The sequence below is a fragment of the Amphibalanus amphitrite genome, unplaced genomic scaffold (genome assembly GCF_019059575.1).
Source record: "Amphibalanus amphitrite isolate SeventyFive unplaced genomic scaffold, NRLGWU_Aamphi_draft 000850F_arrow, whole genome shotgun sequence".
NCBI lineage: Eukaryota > Metazoa > Arthropoda > Thecostraca > Balanomorpha > Balanidae > Amphibalanus > Amphibalanus amphitrite.
In genome coordinates this window covers 152,197-169,408 of record NW_024882344.1, presented here as the reverse complement: position 1 = coordinate 169,408, position 17,212 = coordinate 152,197, and the positions used below count along the sequence as shown (strand labels likewise).

Here is a 17,212-nt window from a genome sequence, read left to right as displayed (position 1 = left end):
CTCTTGTGCGTCTCTCTGGCGTCTGACCCGCTCGATCGGTCCTCAGCACGTTGATTGGATCGGTTCTCGGCGGCAGTTGTGGAACGTTAATGACTTTTGACGGCCGGCGCGTTACGTCGCTAGCGTTCTCCAGCTGTATTCAAATGCGGCGTTCTGTTCGGCAATTGGCGGTCGCCGGCCGCCGCTAGCCGCTAATGATCAGACATTATGGGCGATGGGCTCCGCCGCTAGACATCAAACGGCCATTTTCCACCCCAATTAGCCGGCCAAGGGCCTGGCTCATAGAACAGGAGAGACAAAACTACGGACAGGAGCTGAGCCACGTTCACATGCGTGCACGGATAGGTAACGTGAGTTAGTTTACGGCTTGAAAACGCTTCCAAACACACATAACATGTTGCCTTTTGATTATATCATTTCATTGCATAGGTACATTTTAATTGTCAATACCAATCTTGCATGCTGTATTTAGATAAGAAATCATTCATGGTTAAAGACCATATTTTTATAACTTTCATGCATTTAACCAGGCCATATGGCCATGAAGAATACTTTCACACCGTAATAAATGCTAAAAATCATTCTGATAATTTACTAATCGGATTTTCGAAAAAAAAACATGTGGCGGGATCTTCTCTGGTGTCTGGGGCAGAGTGCTCGTTAGTCTGACCACTGGATGGTGAATCTAGATATTGGCGATATTCGGTAGAGCACTGAGGAAATCGCGGCGGTTCTCACCACATCAAATTCTCATCACAGCACCCCATGATCAATTATTTCAACATCACTTCAATTAATTTTACTAGCTGTCAAACGTGTTATGGCACAAAGTATTATTCATCGCCAAAGTATTTTCACCTTCATTTTACCACATTGTCGTCATAATGAGATTAGTGTGAGCCGGAATAAAAACGGACATGGTATCGTACCTATACGTGATTGATAGTAGGCACGCCCCCTCGGCACAAAAGATGGCAGTCACAATAACTATTTAGTTTCGCGCCGCTTGACGTATGAGGCTTACTTTTTTACCTGTTGACACCACGCCAACCGCGTATATGTCATATTATGTAACTGGCAAAGGCTGACTCTATAGCCTAAGAAGACCTTAACTCTGTGTAACAGTGTGCACATACCTTCGAGAATTCATTCGTTTCTTGTCTTTCTGCAGGCATACGTGCTTTAAACCAACGTTTGACGAAATGAGACCCTAGCAGGCCTACCTACTCACACGCATGAATCTTGTATTGTTGCATCAGAATCGAAACATTGTTCTTCAAAAAAATCATCCCACCCAGATCCCACCATTCTATCCGTTAGGATGCGAAGGCGCAAACAGTTGCATCAGATAAGATATCAAGATACGAACGGTTCCGACTGATAGCCCATGACTGTGAGAAACCTCTACTCAATTCATAATAAGTCCTATGGCTTCCGCGTTTGATCCATGCCCACAGCCGGTGCCGCTAGTTCACAACGCGCAACGGTTCGGTTCGGGGTGGCTCAAGGTTGTAGGATGGCTCATCAGGCTAGGTATGTGCTTTCAGGCCAGGCCAAGGCTCTCAGGACAGGTCGACAGTAGTGGCGAAACACCTTCAATTAAGGGGGGACCGCCGACTTTTGGTCCCATTCTTTTCATGCAACGCCCATAGGACTTTTGTTAAAATGGCAAAATCAAGGAAGGCACGGTGCCCCAGTGCCCCCCCCCCCCCCGCCCCGCCGTTCCCCCCGCCGTTCCGCTGCCTATGCAGGTCGAGGCTCGCTGGCCGCCCTTCCTGGACTCGCGTTACTGAGAGCATGTCCCCAGTCACCCCTGGCGCTCTAACAGACCAGCGCTTAGCAGTCGCTGTAGGTACACCAAGCGCAGAGAGGTGCACGCCATTTGTGACACGCGACCCGGCCGGACACTCATCGCTCCACGATTGTAAACATGGCTCAGGTCTGTCCCGACCACCCGATATGTCAGGTGGCGGGCGAGGGCGGCTTCGGTGTCTCCATTAGCAATGTTGGCCACCCCGTGCCTGAATGTGAGCAGCAGAATGGTGCGTCGTTGCGAGTTACTGTCAATTGCTGCTGTTGCAGTATGTTTCATTTGAAGATATGTGTGTCATTTATTGTCATTGCCATAGATGACATGAATCAGGCATGGATCATAGAATCAACAACATGAACCTTAGATAACATGATTCATGTTATCTATGTGACTATGTCATTGCAAAAGGTAGCTCCGAACACTTTCGTTTGTTAATCAATGACGGTCTCAGAGAATGTCACAACAACGCCATTGACGGTAGTTCTAGGCTCTGTAAAAACACCACACTGGTACGGCCGGTCAAGGCTGCGAGCTGAACAGAAGGTATATTGGGACCAGAAGCAGCTGAGTGAGGGTAACTAGGGACAAAAACAGTCGCAGATGGACAGGACAATAAGGGCAGGAGCCGACAGTGGACATGGCCCTGACCTTCCCCCGCGCACTGCAAGAACAGCGGCATTGTGCTGGGTTGGACGTGGAATTCGCCACTGGAAGGAATGGACAGCGGTGATGGGGTGGTATAAGACCACAGGACAGAGCACTTATTTGTCGTTTAGATACTGGAACAAAAAAGTTCATGATGAATTTAAAAGGGATTAACAATGCAAGAGATAATCATAGTAAGACAAGTAAGCTATCCACTAGAAGTTTTTTTCGTTTTTTCGTCATTTCGTTACCGTCTAAGTCGTTTTTATTAATGTTGCTGCAAGCCAAAGCATACACTTTTATATGAAATATTTATAATATAAATAGCGATCAAAAGGTCTAACAGTTGGGTCAGGAAAAGGCGATGATTTCCACTTGAAGAAGCTTGCTGTGCCTAATTACCCAACTAAAACTGCGCCTTACACAACTTCTGCACCGTAATAACGGGTATTTCAAGCAGCTACTCCTACCCGGAAGAACATGAACAGGACTAGCCCCTGGATAACTACGTAATTATCAAAATTAATAAATGTAATACGCAGACAACTGAAATAATTTATCAGACAGCCGACCCAAAAACCAATACCCAATCATTGGTCTGATGGCGCATAGCCAGCATGCTGCAACAAGTGCTGCAAAGGCTCGGCTAAATCATTTTGCTTTGCTAAATATTCGAGATCTCCAAGCGCACTCATCCTTCACATCAACGCGTGTTTCCTCCAAGCAACACCAAGATCTTCCTATCTCAAAGATCCGTCTAGTACCGCTGAGATTGTTGCACCGATCCGACAACTAAGAGGGCATCAACCACATCTTCACATAGCGTGCCACGGAGTGCACGATCCCAGCTGTGCTCACAAACAGCACAATACAATCATCATATCACCACCCAATGCAGTCGATCAAAACAGCCCGCGGCTAGTAATGGGTCCGTTCGACAGGCGGCTAGCCCGCCCTGACCGCCCAAACATATCAATGCATCATCGGGACGGGAGAAGGCCCTCCGCTCGGCAGAGCGGACGCGGTCGGCCCGTGCGGCTTACACGGTACTGGAATGTCCACTTTTGCGGGCTGGCCGGACAAACGCAGGGTATCGCGTTACAGGACGAACCAGTTGGTAACTTTCAGGCTATGGGATTACAACCCGGAGTGGAGGTGTTCCGCCTATGAGATTACGGTGGAGGTGGGTTCTGGCTATGAGATTATGGAGCCGGTGCAGAGATATTCCTCCGGCATCCGAGCGGGGCTCTATCACAGTTCGCCAGAGACGAGACGGTGTCCCGTTAGGGAGCTCGTCAAGGTTATACATATACACAGCTCAAAGCTCGGTTGGATGTGTTAGAATGTCACAATTGCAGCCCATAGCCAGGGCACCATTTGGGAGACATAGGTCGCGTAACATCTTCGTTCTGTAACTTTGCCAATGTCTGGAGAGTCGGTAATCCCGGCATTGCGGTATTTGAAACGGGAGGCCGGAGTTTCAGGAATAAAATATATGCCAGAGGTGTTTCACGTGTGTTCAACGATAAAGGGAGCGAGAGAAAACAAAGGGATGCATCTTCACTGACAACGAAAGAGGAAAGCCACAGAACTGGGTTGGACCATCACTGAACATCCCACTGATTCAGTGCCGCTCACAGCTGAACCGCCACCTCGGAAACAAATCGCAGCGCTCAGGCACAATGCACAATGCTGTCACACACTGTAATGCCTCACATGTATCACACACGCTGCTAGGTCTCCATAATACATGCATCAGTGCCACATCCCGACATGGGTCATACAACACACCCGGGCCTGTATAAACGGCGCGTAAACTCACCTTTCAGGGGCAGCCAAGACGTGTCTTCACCGCTTCTCTTCTGCAGTTCTGCCTCGATCTCTGTGTAACCCACAGGTAGACTGGTCTCAGCTAGGTCTGTCTGCAATCAGTGCTGCACTGCACTCAGTGTCTGTATCGGCGTCCGTAAGAGCGAGGCGTATCGCCCTCCCCACACCACTCTCGGCGACTGCAGCGGCGCGCTCGGCCCGCCCCGTCGCCGGCCGCCCCGCGAGCTTCACCACCCCGCCGCCAGGCGGCAGCACCGGTGGGCCATGTCCACCGATGAACAATGATTTGTTTACAACTGGTACCGCCATTATCTGATCGACGGAAGGTGGGAAATTTTATTTATCGACGGATAGGAAGACAAGAGTAATTAGCGGTGGCAGCGGAGGACGGCGGGGGAGGACGGGGCACGGGCACAACTGGTCATTAGGTGGGCGATAGGCTACAATTAGGTCGGGGCGGCGCTACTGGAGCGAGATGGAGCCCGCTATTGGGGCCTGCCAACACCTGGCGCGTGGGGAAGTGCTCATTTACCCTGGGAATCGGTGCACTACCGGGAGTAGGTGTTATCGGGGTGGTAAGAGGGAAGGATGTTAGATCGGATAAACGGATAGGTACCATCGGGTGCTTGAGCGTTACGTAGCAAACAGGCTGTATCGTGGTGGCTGCTGTGGTCACACCCCGCTCTATAGCCTGGAGCCGCCGCTGAGCCGGCGCCGGTATCGTAAGCAGCCGTGACAGCTCCGGTCCATTTGATGTCAACAGGGTTCAAGCACCGACGCAGTACGGACAGCCGCGCCAGCAGCCGCAGCATGCCCGTCAGCGCCAGCGTGGCCATCAGCAGCAGCACCAACGGCGCCAGCAGCACGGGCGACAGCAGCAGTCACCTGTCACGCAGCCAAGACAGCAAGCGCGTCACATCGACTCTGCAACAACATGCAGGTATTGCGGGAGAGAGCGGCATGCTTCACCGAGGGACTGTCCCGCTAAGGGAAAAGTTTGTTCCAACTGTCAGAAAATTGATCACTTCGCAGCCGTCTGCCGATCACCTAGCGTCAGGCAGATAGAGCGTACAGAATCAAGCGAGCCGTTAGCGCCACATGATGCTTTCGTTGGTGAAATCGACAAAGCGTGCGCGCCGTGGAGAATCACAGTCAGTCTCTGCGGTCAAGAGGTCACGTTCAAAGTTGATTCTGGTGCCGACGTTAGCATTCTGTCTTTGAAAACCTACCAGCGACTGAACCTGCCCTCCCTTGAGCATGCCTCAAGCACGCTCACTAGCGTCGGTGGCGTGCTAACCGTAAAAGGGAAGCTGCATGGGACAATCATGTTCAAAAGCAAAGCGGAGTCGGAGGTGTTCTATGTAGTGGACTCAGCAGAAAACCTCCTCTCCCGGTCGGCGTGCTCGCGTCTGGGTGTTCTCCAGTTCACAGGAGAGGTGCATGAAGATGTCTTCGGAGAAGCAGGTCTCATGAAGACGGCACCGATCAGCATCCGGCTACGCGAGGATGCCGTCCCGGTCGCTCTCTCCACAGCAAGACACGTCCCCCTGCCGCTGATGAAGCCAGTGGAGGAGGAGCTGAAGAGAATGGAAGAGCAGGGCATCATCGTACCAGAGACTGAACCCACAGACTGGGTATCCGCGCTCGTCCCTGTCCCGAAGAACAGTGGTGTCCGGATCACAGTTGACTACAAAAAGCTGAACCAAGCCGTAAAGCGTGAGATCTTCCCGATCCCGACCCTGGAGCACCTGACGTCCAAGCTGGGCGGTGCGACACTGTTCTCCAAGCTGGACGCTTCTTCTGGCTTCTACCAGATCCCGTTGGACGAAGCAAGCTCCAAAATGACTACGTTCATCACACCGTTCGGCAGGAAGAGGTTCCTGCGCCTGCCGATGGGAATCTCACTGGCTCCGGAGTGCTTCCAGCGAAAGATGCAAGAGATGCTGGATGGACTGCCTGGAGTCATCGTCTACATGGACGACACGCTGGTTTTTGGAGATGCAAGCAACCATGACGCACGTCTCGAAGCCGTCATCAGAAGAATCCACGAATCTGGCCTCAAGCTGAACAAGACGAAATGTGAGTTCCGAAGGGACGAGGTCAAGTTTCTTGGCATGAAGATAAGCAAGAATGGCATCGGCGTGGACGACGAGAAACTTGAAGCGATACAGCAGCTCCAGCAGCCAAAGAACGTCACAGAGCTCCGGTCTCTGCTAGGGGTGGTCAACTACCTCTGCAGGTTCGTCCCGCACATCCAGGAGCGCCTAAGGCCCCTCAACGATCTGCTGAAAAAGGACGCTGCGTGGAACTGGACGCCTCAGCAGCAGCAAGCACTGGATGATGTGAAAGCAGCCGTCACGTCCGCTCCAGTCCTGGCGTTCTACGACCCAGCGCGTGAGACAGTGGTCAGCGCAGACGCAAGCAGCTACGGAATCGGAGGATGCATCCTTCAGAAGCATGGTTCCAGCTTCAAGCCCGTCGCATTCTGCAGCAGAAGTCTGACGGACACAGAGACGAGGTGGGCCCAGATTGAAAAGGAACTACTCGCTGCAACTTGGACGTGCGAGAAGATGCACATGTTCCTGTCTGGACTGCCGTCGTTCGACCTACAACTGGATCACAAGCCACTGATCCCGCTCATCAACACGAAAAATCTCGTAGATGCGCCAATCAGGTGTCAGCGCATGCTCATGCGACTGATGCGTTACAACGCAACAGCGGTGTTCATTCCAGGGAAGCAGCACCTGGTACCTGACTTCCTCTCGCGTCATCCACTCCAGAAGCACGATGCGATCGGCGCTGTGCTACAGGAAGACGTCCACAACTTCTGCAAGAGGGTCTTCGATGACCTGCCCGCCACACCGCAGCGTCTGGTGGAGATCAGCAGGGCACAACAGGCAGATGAACTCCTCCAGCGCGTGGTTCAGCAGACTCTCTCTGGCTGGAAGGAGGGAGCAAAGCACTCCGACATGCTGGACTACTTCGCCGCGCGTGGAGAAATCAGCGTTCTCTACCTGACAAGCGGCACACTGCTGATGTACGGCCGCCGCATCATCATACCGCCTAGTCTGCGTGAAGAGATGCTCAACCGTCTACACGACGACGGTCACTTCGGGCTCAACAAGTGCCGCCAGCGAGCAGCAGAATCCGTCTGGTGGCCCAAGATCAGCATCGACTTGAAGCGCCACATCGAGCACTGCGCGTTCTGCCAAGTGCACGCGCCCTCTCAGCACGCTGAGCCACTGGTAACGACTCCAACGCCGTCAAGACCGTGGACTCACATCGCAGCAGATATTTTCCACTTCAACAACAGCAACTGGCTCGTGACTGTGGACCTCTTCAGCAGGTATCTGGAAATTCAACGCTTGCCCAGCCTCACAAGCACCGCAGTCATCGAGCGGCTGAAGCGCCTGTTCTCCAGACTGGGGATACCGGATCTGATGACAACAGACGGAGGAACGCAGTTCACCTCCAGCTCATTCGCCGACTTCGCAGCTTCTTACGGCTTCACACATCGCGTCACTGACCCGCACACGCCATCATCCAACGGAGCAGCTGAACGGGCCGTGAGGACCGCAAAGTGGATACTTCGCCAAAAAGATCCTCACCTCGCTCTCCTGAACTACCGAACAACGGCTGTGGAAGCCACAGGATACTCCCCAGCCCGCCTCCTGATGGGACGTGAGCTTCAGTCCCGTCTCCCCGTCGCTCAGCAGCCCGCCAAGAAGGCATGGCGGCACGCCAAACTTCGCGATGGGCGGAGAAAGAAGAAACAGGAGTCAACCGCCAATCAGAGGCGAGGCGCCCGCAACCTGCCTCCGCTGCAGCCCGGCGCCAGAGTCCGGATCAAGACAGAAAAGGGCAGCTGGTCGGAGCCCGCCATCGTCACGCAAAGGCTCTCCAGACGCAGCTATCTGGTGGAGCTGGGCGGCTGCCAATATCGCCGCAACCGACGGCACCTGCTGCTGATCCCTCCTGTTCCGTTACAGGTCCCGGCACAGCACGGAACCGGGCAACGGGCAGCACCAGTGCCACCTCCGGTGGTGCCGCCGACATCCGTGGCAGTACCACGCCCGGTGGTGACGCCACCACCACCACAGCAGCTTCCGCCAGCTGCGCCGTCGCCTGAGCCGGCGACGTCTCCGCTGGCACCCGCTCCGCCATCAGTGCAGCCCGCTGACGACCCTGTACACGTTAGCCCTCGTAAAACTCGCAGCGGTCGGATTTTTGGGGTTTAAGAAAACCAGCTTTGTGCTTTGAGTACAGCTTAGCATTCTCTAGTAGATCTTATTAGCATACGTGTAAGAGGGGGAGATGTATCGTGGTGGCTGCTGTGGTCCCACCCCGCTCTATAGCCTGGAGCCGCCGCTGAGCCGGCGCCGGTATCGTATGCAGTCTGGGCTGTGGCCGCCCGGGCCACCGCCGCCCCGCTCACTGAATACAGTTCTCGGCTGGTACTGGTGGCGTCTGCACCCTGGGTTCATCAAGCCATAAGCAAGCACACAAACACAGGCACAAAGTGAAAACAAGCAAAATATATTACAGCAGACGCTTGGAAGCTTTTGAGTCTAATCCAGGAGTAAGTACTAAGAAGAAAATTGATTTGAAATGCAGTCATGTATAGCTTTAAACCTTTAGTTCGAGCCCACTCTCACATTTGATCGCACGGTCTCTGTCCTGGACGGACCATCATCGCAATCAGGCGACCGGAGCATCTCGCCTCATGATTAGGAGCATGTCCACTTTGTCCAGCCGTGGTGACCGTTTGAGCGACTGTAGGAGGCCTGTCCCACCGGGCCCGGGACACGCTCGTCCCACAGGACGATGCAGCCCGATATTCGAATCAGGCAAATGCCTCCCTTTATTCTCTTATCTCACGACCCTCAAAATGGCCTAAAAAAGCCAAAAGCTACAGTTGCCGTTTATTTTATCCATTCAAAAAAAAAAAACCTGTTACACTCACTTTCGTAGCAAATCGGAGCATAACAATATTCGGGAAATGACGTAGCCCGCAGTAACCTGATATTACATTTTATACGTAGCAGTGATATCCTATAAACTATCCCCTCTCCCAACAAATGGCATACATGATTGTTGCACATTAACTTTGGTTGCGATTGCTGTAGCAAGCGTGCTGAGGCAATGAAAGGCTGCTATATGAGTTTGTCTCAATAATGTGCATCGAATTTTTTGCACAACCTAGCCCCTTCCAGCCACTTTATGACCTGGACAAATGAAAATCAACATTTTTACTGCACTTGAAACGTATAATCTTTTAACAATAAATGCGTTTTGACGAGAGAAACACACAATATTGGTTAACTTGTGACGTTTCATGCGCGACCTTGGTGTGCTTTTAGACAGCAAACTGACCTTCAACGCACACGTCGATTTCATCGTTTCTAAGGCTCGCCGTGCTTTGGGTGTGCTCATGCGATCGTTTCAGTTTTGTCATGGAAAGAATGGGCAGTTGAACGAAGGGGCCGTCATGGCCGCATACTTTGCTAACGTCCGTTCTGTCTTAGAATTTGGATCCCAGATCTGGTCAGGCGCGGCAAAAACACATCTGGACAGGATAGAGCGTGTACAACATAAGTTCCTGTTATGGCTTGTTCACCGCACTGCGAACAGGAGGATGTCGTCTGACCTCTCATATGACGGACTGCTAGCGCTGTTTAAGCTGCCATCACTCACATCTCGCAGGCTACAGCATGACATTACTCTGTTATACAGGGTGATCCAAAAAAATTGGAACCCCTAACTTAAAATGTCTGTAAGTCAGGAAATTTTCACTTGATTGATAAATTGCAAACACCATTAGAAAGAGCGTTCAATTCTCTATAAAACCAAGCTGATTGTACTAACTTATTATTATAAATGTTGCCTAGACATATGCCTATAAAATTTGTGTCACGAAACTCAGTGAAACGGTTTTGAACATTATGCGCAAATCAGTGATTGACGGTTTGCTGTTCTGACCATGTCGCTTGTTGGAGGTTCATCAATAAAAATAGGTCATTCACGTGCTATTGTAAGGAAAGGAAAGGCTGACGGCCTGCTGAAACCAGTTGTCCCAGAGACTGCTGGCCCGCGCAGTCGGAGCTGTCCCCAAGCAACTGCAGGCCTGCGTGACGGCCCCCGGAGCTCGCGTTGAGCACATGCTGTGATGAACAGCGGAAGTTAGGACGCGTGTATCTGTTCTACTGTGTTCTTCTGTGTTAACTTTTATGAAATAAAATTGAATTTGGAAGTGGTGTTATTCGCAAAAAGACAACAGATAGAGTGCTAACGGATTTCAGCGCCTTGTTAAATTTGGCGATTTCGTTTCACTGAGTTTTCTGACGCTCATTCCAAAAACTAATAGTGTGCCAATGCTTTACAACAAACATGCACTAATTTGACGTGATTTAATAGAGAATTTAATGCTCTTTCTAATGGAGATCGCAATTTGCCAATAAAGTGAATACTTTCGGACTTATAGACATTTTAAGTTAGGGGTTCCAAATTTTTTGGATCACCCTGTATAGTATTATTAGAAGTAGATGTGACTCCATGTACCTTTTAAGTTGTTTTTCCATTCGTGTGCCATCAAGAACTACTCGCTACCGGGCCAGCTTCTTCGAACCTGTCGCCAGGGTAAATTCGGTCAAGAACGGGATGTTTTGCCGACTGCCCCGACTTGCCAATGATTTTATAGCTCGATGTCCCCATGTTGACCTTTTTCATGACAGTAGGTCCGTGGTGATGAAAAGTGTGATCATGCGTGTGGTGTTATATCCTGTTTACGACTTGTATTTATTGTTTTATACGGATGACTTTGCCTATTAGTGGGAGACCTTATCCCGTTGGCAATATACTGAATAAACAAACAAACAAACAAACTCGACCGCATGACTACTCAGACGAATACAAGCTACTTCGCGTAAAATAGTTAGAGGTGCGCTTAAAAATACCTCCAAATAGCAATAATTGAAAACGTTTGATAATGATATTACATGTGTTCTCCCCACCTCCATGGGTATAGGTACCTATGTGCATTGTGCAGCCTCCATATTGGTCGATGGTTTGTTCAGGGCTCCTCCAGCAGACTGACTTCACAGACGTTCATCAGCAGGTCCGAGTCGATGGCCCAGTCGCGGAACAGGGTGTCGGAAAGCACCACCGACATGGGAAGCGACGACAGCAGAGCTCCATCCGGCTCTCCCGGCGCCCAGGCGGCCGCGGGCACCTCCAGTGGCGCCCCGGTCAGGTCCGTCACCTCGCTGTCAGCTCCAGAACCGGTGACCGTCATCCCCACATACGCTGTGTCGGTGAGGGTGAGTGTGGCGGGGTCGAGCCCTGGCTCCATGCTGGCTGCCAGTAGGAGATCCTGGATGCACTGGCGCTGTTGAAGCGCTAGTGGTACGGCCATCCGACCACCGTCCTCGTCGCACGCAGCTACAGCCAACACCCGCAGCATAGGAGGGAGAACACGGTAGGCGGTGGTCCCACAGGCTGTGTAGCCGGTCGGTGGAGGTGACGGCAGGCGTTCAAAGGTGCCCTCGTAGCCGGAGGAGGGTTCAGACAGCAGAGTGCAGGAGGAATTGGAGAAGCGGAACGCCTGGCAGGAGGTGCCAGCACGCTGGCAGGCTGCGCCGCAGTGCACGTTGGACTGAGTCGTCAGCCGGGACTGGGAGAGCTCTGTCCCTTTGACTGGCTCCGAACTGTTCTGACGTCTGAACACAGTGGCTGTCGTTAGAGTAGCACAGCCCAGTAGGTACGCAAGCGATAGCGGTGACATGATCTGCCTCAGCCACCAGCTCCAATAAACTGTCCTTACCCTGGCGACCGAAATCAGCAGATTGACGGCCCCGATGTAGTGATCAGAAGCAGCACTGTTGCGGTCACTGAAATCAGCACTTATCTGGCACGGTTACCAGAGACAACAGAGTGACCTACCCCAGTGACCGGACTCCGCAGACTGACCTCAGTGGTGACATTGGCACACCACCACCTGGTCATGCAGCGTGAGTTTCCGGTCAATGACTGTGTATTGGCACCTGGAAAGTGCGCACTGTTTTTGTCATCACGGGCGGACTCAACAAGCAGCTTATGATTTAAAGACATTGAATACAAACAATTGGGAATACTTTTGATGGGCAGTGCTACCATAGGGAATTTGGGTGAACCTTGTGACACGCTAATCGGCGTTACAAGAATGCAAAAACAGCCACATCAATCATGTTCAATGTTTCGCAGAAATGCTAACATTATTTAGTCATGAATGTTGTCGGCACTATCTAAACTAACCGGTACTTAAAAAGGCAATGTCAAGGCTCAAAAGAAAAAGTAAAATGACGTACTCAGAAGGGTTGAATTGAAGTAAAGTAATACGATACGTGAGCATTCCGTTCGTATAGCGTCAAGTGATGGTGGCCGTAACTAGAACATCTCCCCCACCTCCCACTCTCAGCACTCCTCAAGGACCAGCACCGACAATTTACGACCACCCAGTAGCATACAGCCTGTATCACGACTCCGACGCTGACGTCACCAAAATCGGTGCCTCTGCCCACGCCCCCCCCCCCCCCCCAGCGGCCGTCGCGGTGGTCGCCGTACAGTCGATGTTGCACAACAGCGTCGCGAGCCGACCGTTCTCGGCGAGTAGGATTAGCTAATTGCACAGGAATGGCGCCTGTCCGGTGCCTTCGGACCCCACTGACTAAGCTGCTTCAGCGTCCGCGCGAGCCACGCTGCAGTAAAGGAGGAGGGGAGGGGGGGGGCAGTTAGGACCGCGGAATCTTGTGTCTGCGGTGTTCACTACATAAATGGCATACTAAGGTAGCAAAATATGCGCAAAATCTTTGCTACATAGGGGAAGTTGGGGCAATGCCGGAGTTGGGGCAAAGCCGAAATTCGAGATATTTCGAAAACCGTAAGACATGGATGCCACCTGTCAGTGATGCTCTGAAGCTTAAGTGACTACAATTATCGCATGTTTGCTACGAGTCGTCATTCGGAATACTTCGGCTGTGAGGGCGCCAAGAGCGTTTTCAAGGTACGCGTTCCTTGTACTACATGTGCCTTTGAAGCTGCATTTCTTACTCATTATGCTACCGTTTGTCTGGCCAATTCGGTCAAGTAATCTTCAGCATGTCTTCGCATAAGTGTGCTGCCTATTTGAAATTTATACGGCACGTTGAAAAGTTATGGGCCTGCAATTTTTTTTTATAAATTTAGTCCGAACCTTTTGATTGGAAGGATTCACAAGGACAGAGCCCCCGCTAAGCGAAGCTTGTTGCGGTGACCCTGCCCTCTACCCTCCGATCGCGCAATTCCGGTTCTATGGCAGAATTTAGAGTCCAAAGTTTAACGTGCGCACATGGCCGCGCACGGCCGGTCCCCTCACTGACTTCGCCTGGCTACGGCCTGCCACCAACCGCAACCATACCTGTCAGGAGGCCCATAAACGTCAAGCGCCTGTCGCGCTTCGAACCCGGACTGTTGTAACCGGGAACGCGTGCTCTCACCACGCGGAGTCCAACGCTCTACCGACTGAGCTACGGGACCGGCAACCGTAATACCGGCAGCCATAAATAAAAGTATGGCTGGCTGGGGTAATGCCGAAAACGTGCAATTACGCACGTTAAAGCACGATACGTGGACTTTACTGCTGTAGAATAGCAACGCGAATTTTTAGTCACACAAATTACACTTTCAACCGACACAACGGCCTGTTACCTACAAGGAATTATTTACCAGGCATTTTCTTATTATATCACACAATTATAACTTCCAGTGTGCACCAAGCGTCCTCAAGCTCTTAAAACGCGTGTCAGCTTTGATAAATTCTGGATAAAGTTTGAGATAAAGTGGCAAAACATCAATGTCGGCATTCCCCGTAGATCATTTCTCCCATTTTCGGCTTTCCCCGCAGTCCGGGGCAACGCCGAAAAAGTCACTTCTTTGATATTTTTAGTTTGTGCGCTTAACGGTATGCGAATTCATCAAATGCGCCTGGTATGTTTGAAAGGCAAAAGACTGGCCTCTCGAATGACGCCAACAAGAATAGCTTATGTTGTCTACCTTGCGTGCTACGGGCGTCACAAAAAAAGTATTCGGCGTTCCCCCAACTTCCCCTAGTTGTATGTAAAATGTAGGCATTCTGTAAGCTCAATAAACAAAAGGACGAAGATACCATGCGAAGGCACCCAATGCAATGCAATGGTAGATACTAGGGCTGATAATCCCGGGATCGGGATCCCGGGATCCCGGGATTGTATTAATCCCGAATCCCGGGATTAGAAGCATCGGGATTTCGGGATCCCGATATTTTCCGTACAGAAACATCGTTCATAAAGTGTAGCTGATAGTAGGTATGTAAAAAAGGTAAGTGGGTAACAACGCATTACAGTGCAGTTTTATGTCCAAAGATCTTACTTACGCCGTGCAAAGTCGTTATGCACAAGTATTGGTTACATATATACCTAATTGACATTGTTTCACACCGTCTCAGCCTTCACAATGTGGCGAGAGACGAGCTCTCTCTCGGCTCATCTCTCGCTCCCCGCGACGTCCCTCGCGTACTCGGTTTAACAGATCATTTTGCACGATGACATACTATGCCGACTATCGAATTCGAGTCCATCGAGTGGGAGGAGGTCGGCCGTCTTCTCTGTGTGACTGTGGGAGCACGTCTGGTGGCTCAGTTACTGTCAGTGCCCCGTGGCTGGACGATCCATGAGGCTGGCCGGGCGCCCTGGGCATGGTTACCGTTAGTGAATAATTATTAATTACGTGCCTTTGTGATAAGCTATAGCTAACTTTGCCAAAATGTCGGATTTTGCTGAATTTAAAGGCAGTGCGGTGTGGGAACATTATCTAAGAAGTCAACATGGCCACACAGCAAAGTGTCGTCTTTGTAAAAAGGTACTGAAAATATCTGGAGGTTCCACCAAAGGACTTCACGTCCACCTCAGGAGCAAGCATGGTGGTATGAGTGTTGCTGGACCATCCCGATCCGGAGAGACGCCGCAAAACGTGTCCGGCGAAGGATTGCATGTAAACTGTCTGATGCGTTGAAACAGCGCATCCGACAGACGGTCACGTGCGGCTAAAGTCCTACAATCGCTCCATAACAAAATGTCGGCAGACAGAGACTGGAAAGATATTTTTCCTAGTGCCTCTCGCAAGGAAGCACAGGACTTAGTTGTCCACATGATGGAAAGATTGGGAGAACAGATGCATGATACCGAAGTAGGTGTAGATACAGAAGTGATGGACGCTGATGATCCTGAATCAGCGCCGTCTCTTCAGTCGATGCTTCAACAAGCTCTAGATGAGGTTAGAGCTCCAGAGCAAGGCACCAGTTCATGCCCGTCTGGGATTAACTTTTCGCAATCTTCTCTGATGATGACGAAGGCCATAATGAAAGAATTGGAAAATTTACCTATCTCAGGAAGGACAGGCATGGTAGCGCTGTCCTACAACTGGCTGAAGGGCATAGTTCCTACGAGCGTTGAATCGGAACGAGTGTTTTCTACTGTCGGGAATATCGTCACAAAAGTGCGGTCGAGTCTCGGCGACGAAGTCGTTGATGCACTTTGCTTCCTCAAGTGCTACTACCGTAACAAGTGAATGTGACCAGGACATGCTGCTGGTCAGACGACCACAATCCGTAGGCACGTCTACTGTATCCTGACTCGAAATATAAACAAGAAATACAATGATCAATGTCATTCATGCTCTTATATTTGTTCGGGGTGAAGGTGTATGCCTGGTATTGTGTTTATGATGGTAAGGATGCGCCATATACATACGATATTGCAAGAAAATTCTGCTTTGTAGACAGTTTAAAATAAAAACTGCTCAATCCCGGGATCCCGGGATATCCCGGGATTGCATTTCTAAAATCCCGGGATCCCGGGATTGCCAAAAAGTCCCGGGATTATCAGCCCTAGTAGATACAGCTGATTGCTGAATTGCCATTTAGGCCTAACAATCGGTTTTTATAGCTTTCCATGTAGGTTTTGCATGACAAATATTTAAGCCAAGTTTGGAGCTGATAAATAAAAGGAAGCAAACGCTGTGAAGTCATTGAGGTAGGTACAGCATGGTATAAAGATTTTGTAAACGGCAAGAAAGTGAATGGTTATTATTTTTGCAAACTTTTTGAGGCAATAATTTTAGTTTTTATATAAATCTAAGATAGCCATTTTCATAGAGCACATGATTCATGTTATCTGTGGCATTTTGTAAAGCGTTACGATAAACACCATTGCCAGTTTTATTTGCAAATCTCACAAAATACGCCTTGTAGAGAGTTGATAAGTTATGCCACTTTTTCATCGAAAATGGTGTGTGGTGACGCCACTGAATCGGTCGTAACTAAAAAGAAATCGGCAAATTCAAAGAGAATTTCAACAGCCGATTTAAGATCAATGCAGAAACACTAAAGTAAATTTCAGGCCTCAAGGCGATCGCATGATTAGTTCTTGAATTATCGCGAAAAGTCCGCAGGGGATAGGCCCGCGCCCAACTGGGGGAGGGCTATTAATAGCCCCCCTCCCGTTTTTCTGCAATAACTTCTAAATCGCTTAAAACATATCGACGCCAAACTTTCAGTACCTTCGACTGCATCAATTTGCCACCTTGTGTCAAACTATGAACTTCGTAGCTACAATAGGTCCGCCAGAAATGACGTCAGAGTGACGTCATGTTCGGCCGATTTCGACGCCAAACATTAAACCACAGCAATCGCTCCCTCCCAAGAGCTCCGTTTTCAACCCAACCCCCCTCAGTCAATCGCAGGTTAACGGATGATATCCACTGTCTGTTCTAAAAGCTTGACAAAAAGGTATTCTACGGAGCTGAGCTGCGTTCTCGGAAACAGCAGAAAGTGGTGAGGGCGACGTCCCGCCAGAGTTCGTGGTTTGTTTGAAGACT

The 17,212-nt window shown here is 50.5% G+C and overlaps 1 protein-coding gene across 1 annotated transcript in view; it reads right to left on the bottom strand.

Moving 5' to 3' along the window:
* The window catches only part of LOC122367104 (extracellular serine/threonine protein kinase four-jointed-like), a 36,315-nt gene extending 31,869 nt beyond the window's left edge, over positions 1 to 4,446 (bottom strand). Inside the window, exon 1 of the mRNA XM_043339916.1 lies at positions 4,281 to 4,446. The gene's annotated coding sequence lies outside the window, so the exon portion shown is untranslated. The remainder of the gene's footprint in view (positions 1 to 4,280) is intronic.
* Between the last annotated feature and the right edge of the window lie 12,766 nt (positions 4,447 to 17,212).